General features: G+C 50.5%; 1 protein-coding gene across 1 annotated transcript in view; it reads left to right on the forward strand.

Annotated features, from left to right (window-relative positions):
* The window catches only part of BCL2L1 (BCL2 like 1), an 871,182-nt gene that overhangs the window by 720,068 nt on the left and 141,408 nt on the right, over nucleotides 1-9,706 (forward strand). The window lies entirely within an intron of this gene.

A 9,706-nucleotide genomic window follows, 5' to 3' on the forward strand; every position in this document is an offset into this window, starting at 1 on the left:
TCCCCCACTCTCTGTTCTTGTAGCTCAGGCCAGGCAAACCCCACACCCACTTCAGAGATGAGCACAGAACTAGGCCTGGCTTTGTGCCTCTAGCCATAGGCATTGGCACAAGGTTGGGCATGTGACCCAAGGTAGGCCAGTGGGGGTCTTCTCTTGGACTTTTGCTGGAACTGCTAGGGGAAGGGGCCGCTCCAAAGGGGTTTCTAAAAGGATGAGTCATGATCTAGAGTTGCTGGCAGCATCTTTGCCTCCAAAAGAGGAGAGACTCTCTGAGAATGAAGAGAATGAAGCTGACATCCAGGAAAACAGGCATGAGAGATGGAGAAAGTTCTAATTATGTCATAACATCACTTGGATTCAGCCATGAAATCAGTGCCCTGAACTCAGTTCTGGAAACCAATAACTCACTTTTTTTTTTCCATTAGCTATTTTTTTTTTTTAAATAAATTTATTTATTTATTTTTGGCTGTGTTGGGTCTTCGTTTCTGTGCGAGGGCTTTCTCCAGTTGCGGAGAGCGGGGGCCGCTCTTCATCGCAGTGCGCGGGCTTCTCACTGTCACGGCCTCTCCCATTGCGGAGCACAGGCTCCAGACGTGCAGGCTCAGTAGTTGTGGCTCACGGGCTTAGTTGCTCTGTGGCATGTGGGATCTTCCCAGACCAGGGCTCGAACCCATGTCCCCTGCATTGGCAGGCGGATTCTCAACCACTGCGCCACCAGGGAAGCCCTCCATTAGCTACTTTGAGCTGGATTTCTGTCACTTACAACCGAAAGAGACCTGGCCAATTCCAGGCAGAAACACAGTGTCATGGGAAAGTTGGAAAGGGAGAGTGGTTGGGGTGATGAAGACTTGTCCGGGAATCCTTTCTTGTGGAGGTGGGATTGAGCAGGTTTTGATAAATGAAGAGAATTTTATGCATAAATAAGAAGCGATCTTTCCAGTGAGGGGAGCAGCTCAGGCAGTGGGACAGTGCCCGGAATGGCACGGTCAATGCGGCTGGAGAGAGGAGGGGGCTAGAGAAGTGGTGGGCAACGGGCTGGCAAGGAGGGATATGCCCGAATTGTACAGAAATTCAGTCTATTCCTTTGCCTGTGTCCTCCTTCTGTGGAAGAGTGCCCTTTATCAGTGAATTTACCGAAAACCATTTAGTGAGCACCTACTACGTGCCAGGTGAGGTAGCAGTGGGAAACACAGGCAAAGTCTATGCCCTCCTGTAGCTTCCGTTCTAGTCAAAAACTCTCTGCAGAGTCTTTCCTGACCATCCCCACCCCAAGGTGCCTTAGCTGCCTCCTCTTCTGTGTTCCCTCAGCCCCCTGCCTCTTCTACCATCAGAGCCCGGAGCACGCTGTCACACATGGCTACTTAGTTTGGTTTGATTTTTTACACGTCTCTCCCTCTCCTCACCTCCCTGAACCCCCCAGTTCTCTGCTCATAATATGTTCTCCATAAATATTTGTTGAATTAATGAATAAGTTTGGAATGCGTCTTTCAGAAACAATAGCTAACCTGGGTTAAGGACTTGCTATGCGCCAAGCTAAATACTTCAGAGTCTGGATCTAATTTATTTTTCACAATCCTAGGGGGAAGCCACTATAATTATCCCCATTTTAGAGATGAGAAAACCAAGACTTGGTGAGACTAAGCAATTTTCCCACAGCCCTGTAACTTAGAAGCAGCGAAGCTGGCAGTGGAGAGTGCCCAGTTCAAAGCCATGGGCACATCACACAGCCAGCGGGAGGTGTCTTGGCATTATTGTGACCATGTTGGGGTTTCCAGGGGTCTCTGAACTTCATATGAAGCTCAGTTGTCCATGAGCTGTTTTTAGAGAGCAGGTTCATTGCTTTCATCAGCATCTCAGAGGGGTTCTTGATAACCCCTACATTCAAGGAGCCCTTCTGCATACAAGAGAAAGGTGGAGAATTTTTGAATATTGGACTGATGAGGTCCAAGTCATGCTTTGGAAAGATCACTTTGGCAATTCATTGCAGCATTATTCACAAGAGAAAACATTGGAAACATCCTTAATGTCCACCCAAGAATGGACACATTAATTATATTATGGTAACCCTTCCATAGAAGGGAATACGATGCAGCTGTAAAGATGAATGAGGAATCTCTTTATGCACCAATAGGGAATGATTCCAATACACATTTTCAAGTAAGTGAAGCAAAGTGCAGACCAGGATGTATAATAAGCTTCTATTTTTAAAAAGGGAGGTAGCGGGTAAGATTACAGATCTAGATATGCTTCTCTGTGCATAGAATATCTTTGGCAATATTCACAAGAATATAGCCAATGGAAACCCTACCTCACATGATTTTTATGAAGATTAAACGAATTAATATTAGATAATTGCTTAGAAGAGTGGCACTAGTAAGCACTAGAGGAGATTTTGTTGAATAAAATAAAAGAGGGATTGCCTCAGCAGACAGACAGGAGGTGATGGAGGCTGGGGGAGGGGCTTACTTTCACCCGATGCTCTTAAGTAACTTTTGAATTTGGTACCATGGGCAAATATTATTGATATATTTTTTAAAAGTTAAAATTAAATGTATCTAGATAGATAAAAGATAATCTGAGGGAATCAGAGACTGGAAGGAGGTCCCACCCAGAATCCCCGGGAATGAGCTGGAATTGGTCAAAGGCTGCATTGTGTGGTGTGAAAATCAGGACATGAGGAAAAAGGGGAGTGGGGGGGGACACCAGAACACCCACGCCCCAGGGCCCACTATAAAAAGCACATTTAAAAACACCAGACTGGAAACAGTTTTTTTTTTATTATTATTATTATTTTTTTAAATAGCAAAAGCTCGTCCCCCCAGGAGGCGTGTTGCAGCTGTGGCCGTGGCAGTTCCCAGGTGATGTCAGTCCTGGCCCCATGCCAGCCCCGGCCCCTTGGAGACGGTCTTGGTGGGTTCAGCTTGACTGTTTTTCCTTCCTGAGACTTGAGGACACCTTCCTGTCTCAAAGAAAGCAGCCTTTCCAGGGCTTTCTGAGAGCCAGGGGCGGGGGAGGTGGTGGGCCTGGGCCGAGAGGAGAGGGGGAGGCGGGGGAAGATGGGGGAGGGGTGGGCAGGAGGGGGAGGCAGCGTCGAGAAGAGTGAGGGTCGGGCGAGCTGCACACAGGCCCAGATCCGGGTGACTTCTTAACCACCCCACAGGGGACAGGAGCGTGTGTGCTCCTTGGGAATCCGAGGCCCGCCTCCCTGACCCCTTCCTCGCCCTGCCCTGGCTGCTGCCTGGGGGGACGCGCTGGGATGGGGTGGGGTTGGGGGTAAGAGACGTTCCCACGGCGTTCCCAGCTGGTCAGCGCCTTCTCTCTTCCCTAAGCTCTAAGCCCGTCCTTCTCTCCTTTATGGCTAAAGGCCCGTTGCCAGTATCTTCTGAGCTTCCAGGCGTGGGTTTCTACAGATGGGATGAATCGCAGAGCCGGGTTCGAGGTCTAACTGCACTCATAGCTGTGTGACCTCAGGCCAGCCACTGCTCCTTTTTGAGCCCCATCTATGAAATGGGTAAAGCCCACCTTGCAGGGTGGATACGAGACCGCATGATGTGATGCAGGTTCATGGACCCAAACCCAGACGCTGAATCCCCCTGTGCGGGCTGGGGTGAAGACACAGGCTGGTGGGATGACCTTTTCTGTCTTGTTCTGGAAGCCCAGCCTCTTGGCCCTTCAGCACGTACCTGCTGAGCACCCACTGTTTGCTGGCACTGCGGGAGGCCCTGGGATGCTGCCACGTGGTGGCAGCCAGAGGTGTCGTGAGCAGGGGTTCTGACCCGGCTCAGTGGCCTGGGGAGAGTTGCCTCCTGCCTCGGAACCTCGACACTGAGCACATGGACAACGGAGGAGGGAGGTTAAGGGGGCGGCTTTCGACTCTGCATGCCTGGGTCCAAATCCTGACCTGTCATCCAGTGGCTGTGTGCCCTTGGGGAGCCATGAGGATGCTAACAGCCCCTGCCTCACGGGCTTGGGAGGAGTAGGTGAGTCATGGGGCTCACACCATGCCTGGCACAGATGCGGTGCTCTGTGAGCCTTCACCATTATTTTCTCCTCTGTCCGCAGAGGCTCGCCGTGCTTTGACTTCTTCTCAGAGCAGCTCTGGGCGCTCAGAGGAGACGTGTCAGGGATTATCAGGTTACGTTCAGGGGAGATCCAGGGACCCCCAGGTGTCCCATCACTCATCTCATGCAGGGGTGGCCTGGACAACTTTGCAGAACCTTTCACACTCGGCAAAACCTTTTCTTGCCTCAGAGCCATCATCCTTACGTTTCCTCTACTCTCTCCCACTCACACATCCCCACGTACCTTGGAAGCACCCGTCATACTTTTACTATTTGCTCAGAGCCTGTTGTTCTGATAGACCTCAGCCTCCGTGAGAGCAGGCACAACATCTGTCTTATTCTCTGGCCATCCCTAGAGCCTTGGGTGGTCCACAGAGCAGTTCAATACACGTTTGTTGACTGACTGCCTGACAGGCTGAGCCAGCCACCTTAAGTAGGTCTATGATGTTAAACTCTATCCTGTGCCTCCTGCTGAGGTTTACCTCCTTGCTGTGGCTCAGGCCTTGGGATCTGGAGCCAGACCCTCTGGGTTTGAATCACCTCTATGCCATTGCTGAGCTGGGTGACCTTGGGCCTTATTTTCTAGTCTATGAAATGGTGATGACAACAGTACCAACTTACACGGGTTATTGCAAGATTAAGCAAGGCCATTCTTGTGAGTCACCCAGAGCGGTGCCTCTGACTCTCGTGCTTATTGCTGCTCGGCGTGGGGACGAGGGGGTGTGGTGTCACCAAGCAGTGAAAACGGTGACTGGTTCTGGCCCATCTCTGACTTGCTCTGTGATATTGGGGATGCACCTTGCCTGCTCTGGGCCTCAGTGTCTCCATTGGTAACCTGAGGGGTTCTAAGGAGATGAACTCCAGGCCCTTCCATTTAAACCCTCCAAAACCCTGTGTTTGAGCCTCTCCAGTTCTGGGAGTGTTGGCAAAGCTGCAAGCCCGTGGGAGATGCAGGTTCCTGGACCCAAACCCAGACTCTGATTCCCCCAGTGCAGGCTGGGCCCTGAGCAGAGGTGAAGACCCAGGCTGGGGGAATGACTTTTCTGTCTTGTTCTGGAAGCCCAGGTTCAGTCAGGCCCTTACAGGACTGGGTACATACCTGGTGAGGGGATGTTGGCCAGTGGTTGAAAACTCAGTGGGGCTCTGCAGCCAGAACACCTGGTTCAAATCCACTTGCTTACCAGGGGCCAGGTGAACGTGGGCATGTTCTCCGTGCCTCAGTTTCCTTATCTATAAAATGGAGCAATAACTTGTTGAGTAGGCTACACTAATTAACTTATGTAAAGTGTGCAGACCAAGGCCGGACACCTTGTAGGCCCTCAAAAAAGTCAGGCACTTTTCCAAGCCTAGAGGATCTGGGCATCAGAAAACACCAACTCCTGAATTCTACCAGTCTTCCCTCCCATAAGGCCAGTCTGTCCCAGTTTACAAAGCCCTTCTGGTCTACTGTGTGCAGGCTGTGCTAAAATGAGGAAAACCAAGGCCCAGAGAGAGGCAGACACCCACCCTTTGTCACAGGAGCAGTGACCAAGCTAGACCAGGCCAGGTCTCCTGCCTTCCAGCCAGTTCACCCTCAGCACCTCCCCAGTTTCCAGGCCCTGCTGGCCTACCCTCTGACCCCGGCCCCCTGGGAGCCTGATCCCAGGCCCATGGGGTCTACAAGTCTGGTCTGGATTAGACACGCTGAGAGGCAAAATGCTGGCCCCCCCAGCAGGCCGCCTGGCGGGACCCGTGCTCACAGCTGCTGAGGCTCACAGGGACATAAATCATGGTGGCAGGAGGCTCTGGGGCTGGGACCACCTTAGCCTTCTGAAGGGCACAGGGGCCTGAGAGTCATGGGAAGGGATGCCTGGGTCCACTGGGGGTGTTCTCCATCCTCTGTTGGGGCAGCTGAAACAGGGCAGGTCAGAGGGGGACAGGAGACCATTTGGCAGGCCTCACATCTTAGGGCCAAGATCTTGACTTTGTTCAAACTATTCACTCTGCAATCATCTACAAACATGCAGATAAGTGACAAAAAGTAGTACAGAGAACTCACATATACCCTTTACCTGGATCCACCAAGTTTTAACAGTTTGGGACATTTGCTTTATCCTTCTCTCGCTCGCACAGGTTATTTTTTTCTGAACCATTTGAGTATGTCATCTACATCATGTTCCTCTACCCCTTAATACTTCAGGGTGTGTTTCTGAAGCACAAGGATATCCTCTTACATAACCATACTGTTAGTAAATTCAGTGAATGTAACATTGATATAATACTTTAATCTGTTGTTCTTAATCCAATTTTGTCAACTGTCCAGTCATGTCCTCTATAGCATCACCCCACTGCAGGACAGGATCCAGCCCAGGGGCATGTTGCATTTTGCTGTCCAGGTCTAGGCTTTTCATATCAAGTCCAGATGAAGTAAAATACACAATAGCAGGAGATGCAGACAGGGTTGAACGAAGATGTTCAACCGTACATGTGTGTCCCGTGGACTGATTTTTTTTTTTTTTTTTTTTTGCGCTACGCAGGCCTCTCACTGTTGTGGCCTCTCCCGTTGCGGAGCACAGGCTCGGGACGCGCAGGCTCAGCGGCCATGGCTCACGGGCCCAGCTGCTCCACGGCATGTGGGATCTTCCCGGACCGGGGCACGAGCCCGTGTCCCCTGCATCGGCAGGCAGACTCTCAACTACCGCGCCACCAGGGAAACCCGGACTGATGTTTTTGTAAATCCTCTAATGTTCTCACGATAATGCATCATACTTGTGATTGTATATGGTTGCTTAAGAGTTAACTTGCTAAATATGTTAGAGGTTTTGGAATTCTATTCTGTGGGGTTTTTATTTTTTTTAATCTAATAGGAGCCTTATAAAATGGAAGTGGCCTGGGCCAATGGGAGGAACTTAATGTGGTGGAGGAGCCTTGGGCTGCAGGGAGGTACCTTGCATTCTCAGCCCAGCTCAGCTCCAAATGTTGTGCAAATCTGGCTCATCGCTGTCCCTCTCTGGGCTTCAGTTTCTCCATTGCCATGGGCGACTTCTGAGTCCTTCCACTTGCAACTGTGGAATTAGAGAAGAGAGTCCTGAGTGGTAGGCAGGGTTCCTGGGTTCCCGGTGGCCCAGCAGAGTCAGGGACTCACTGGGGGACCTCGGGCAGGTTGCTTCGTCTGTACTGGCTCAGCTTCTCATTGTGAAATGATGGACTCTGAGATACTTCTTGTGTTGATGCTCCTTGTGTCTAATAAGGTTTGGGTGGAGGGTGCAACCTGATATTTAGGCCTCCTGTTCAGGGTCCAAGGTGGCCTGGTTGAAGTTGCTCATTCCACTGCCTCAGTCCTGGGTTTCTTCTCCCTGAGCTCCTTTAAATCCTCTGGCCCGAGTCGGCCCTCGCTCAGGCAGCCTGGAGAAGCCTGGCTGCGTTGGCCAATCCTGAAGGTGGAAAGCTTGTGTGTTGGGGACAGTGATGTTAGGCAAATGGCCCCCAGAGGTACTGGTCCACAGCTGTGCCTCTCCCAAGTCATGTGTGTTGGGCTGGCCTTGTAGCTCACATGGGCCCCGAGACATTAACTGTCCATTACCCAGGAACGAGGCCCCAGGAAGACAGCAAGCAGCAAAACGTGCAGAACGGAGCACTACGCAGCTGCGAAAAAGCATGAAGCAGCTCTTTAAACACTGAAGGTGTATTGTTAAGAAAAAAAAGAATCCAAGTGCAGAACAGTGTGTAAAATGCTACCTCTCGTGCAAAAACAAGATATATATGATTTGCCTGTATCTGCAAACACTGTCTCTGAAGGAACTCTGAGACTCTGGTTACCAGAATTGCCTCTGAGAACTGGAATTGAGTGGCTGGAAGGAAACTCATTGTCAGTTTATTCTTTTGTGTCTTCTGAACTGTGAATACTGTGTGTTGTCTATTTCAAGGGGAATACAGCTGAAGGAACCTAGTATGAGTAGGTGTGCAAGAGGGGCTCCTGGGTTGCTGCTAATTGCATTTCTTCATCTGCACGCTGGGTGCGCAGGTGTGCTCAGTCTGTGAAAGTAACTTAATGGCATGTGCACTGTCCTGCAGGTATATTATACTTTGATAAAAAGTGCTAACTCAGTATGCTGCAAATGATTGTTTAAGTGTATGTGTTTTACAAAAACTCTTCAGGATTACTACAATGTTAACTGTAGTTGTCTTTGGGATGGGTGATATTTCTAGGGTCTTGCAGTATTTCAATTTTTTTTTACAATGAAAACATAAGCAGAGAAATCTATAAATACTTTTTCAGAACCAGTAATCAGTATAGAGCATTTCTGGAAGGACACACAGGAAACAGCAGAAGTGCCTTTGGGGAGGAGCCTGAGGGAGGCACATACTTTTCACTGCATACTATTGGATACAACTTACATTATTTACCCAGTGCATAGTCTATTAAAAACGACTTAAGACAAAACAAATAATTATTTTTCTGTCCCAACTGTTCTTGCTGATAGGGATTAGGCCAGGGAGGGCCAGAGGGGTCAAGCAACTTCTCCGGGGTCATCCAGCTAATCTGGTGGCAGAAGTGGGCCTCCAGCCCAGAGCACCCGTGTCTGCTCTGTCCCCACTTCCAGGTTTCCTGCCATTGACAAGGTCACAGTCCTTTTCCCGTGGCTTTGCCAGGGGCTGCCTGGCCCTGGAGCTGGGTAGGTGCAGGGGGGTACACTGTGCTTTCCTAATTAGCTCCCGAAGGGGGATTGTTTGTTGATCTGCAAAATGGGCAGCCCCACTTCAGGCTCTGTCCGAGGGTCACATACAGGGGGTGACAGAGCAGAGTGGATACAGGCATGGAATGTACAGCCAGGCTTCAGCTGGTAAACACTAAATAAGTGTCTGTTAAAAACATAGATTAAAAAATAGGCATATGAACGTACCTGGAGGAAAGGGTGGCTGCCTGGCTCTGCCGCCTCTCCTGGCCCCTCTGTCTCCCCTGCCTCCAGCCTCTACAGCTTCCCCAATCCTGGCCCCACAGGGACAGATCTGTGAGATGGGGAAACACCGGCCCCCACCTCCCAGGGCTTCTGGGAGAATAATCAGGGTCACAGGAGCTGGCACCCAATCTGGGGCATCTCCAGGGCAAGGGAAGGAGCTTACTTTGGGCTTTATAGGTGGACAGACCTCACATTGTCACCCTGCCATGTGCCAGCCACGTGCCTTTGGATGTCATTGTTTCTTTAAAATTTTTTTATTTATTTATTTTTGGCTGCGTTGGGTCTTCATTGCTGCGCTAGCTGCGGCGAGCAGGGGCTACTCTTTGTTGCGGTGCGCGGGCTTCTCATTGCGGTGGCTTCTCTTGTTGTGGAGCACTGGCTCTGGGCGCACAGGCTTCAGTAGTTGTGGCTCTCGGGCTCTAGAGCGCAGGCTCAGTACTTGTGGTGCATGGGCTTAGTTGCTCTGCAGCATGTGGGATCTTCCTGGACCAGGGCTTGAACCTGTGTCCCCTGCATTGGGAGGCGGATTCTTAACCACTGTGCCACCAGGGAAGCCCTGTCATTGTTTCTTTAAATCTTCTCAGCTCCAACATGGGCAAAAGTATCCCGTCAGCACACACGTATTTGCACATGTGAAAAACCACGTGCCTACCTGGCCCTGTTTGTGAAGACGTGGATAAGGGATGGGTTAAAGTATGGTATGTT

Source organism: Orcinus orca, chromosome 16 (assembly GCF_937001465.1).
Source record: "Orcinus orca chromosome 16, mOrcOrc1.1, whole genome shotgun sequence".
Classification (NCBI taxonomy): Eukaryota; Metazoa; Chordata; class Mammalia; order Artiodactyla; family Delphinidae; genus Orcinus; species Orcinus orca.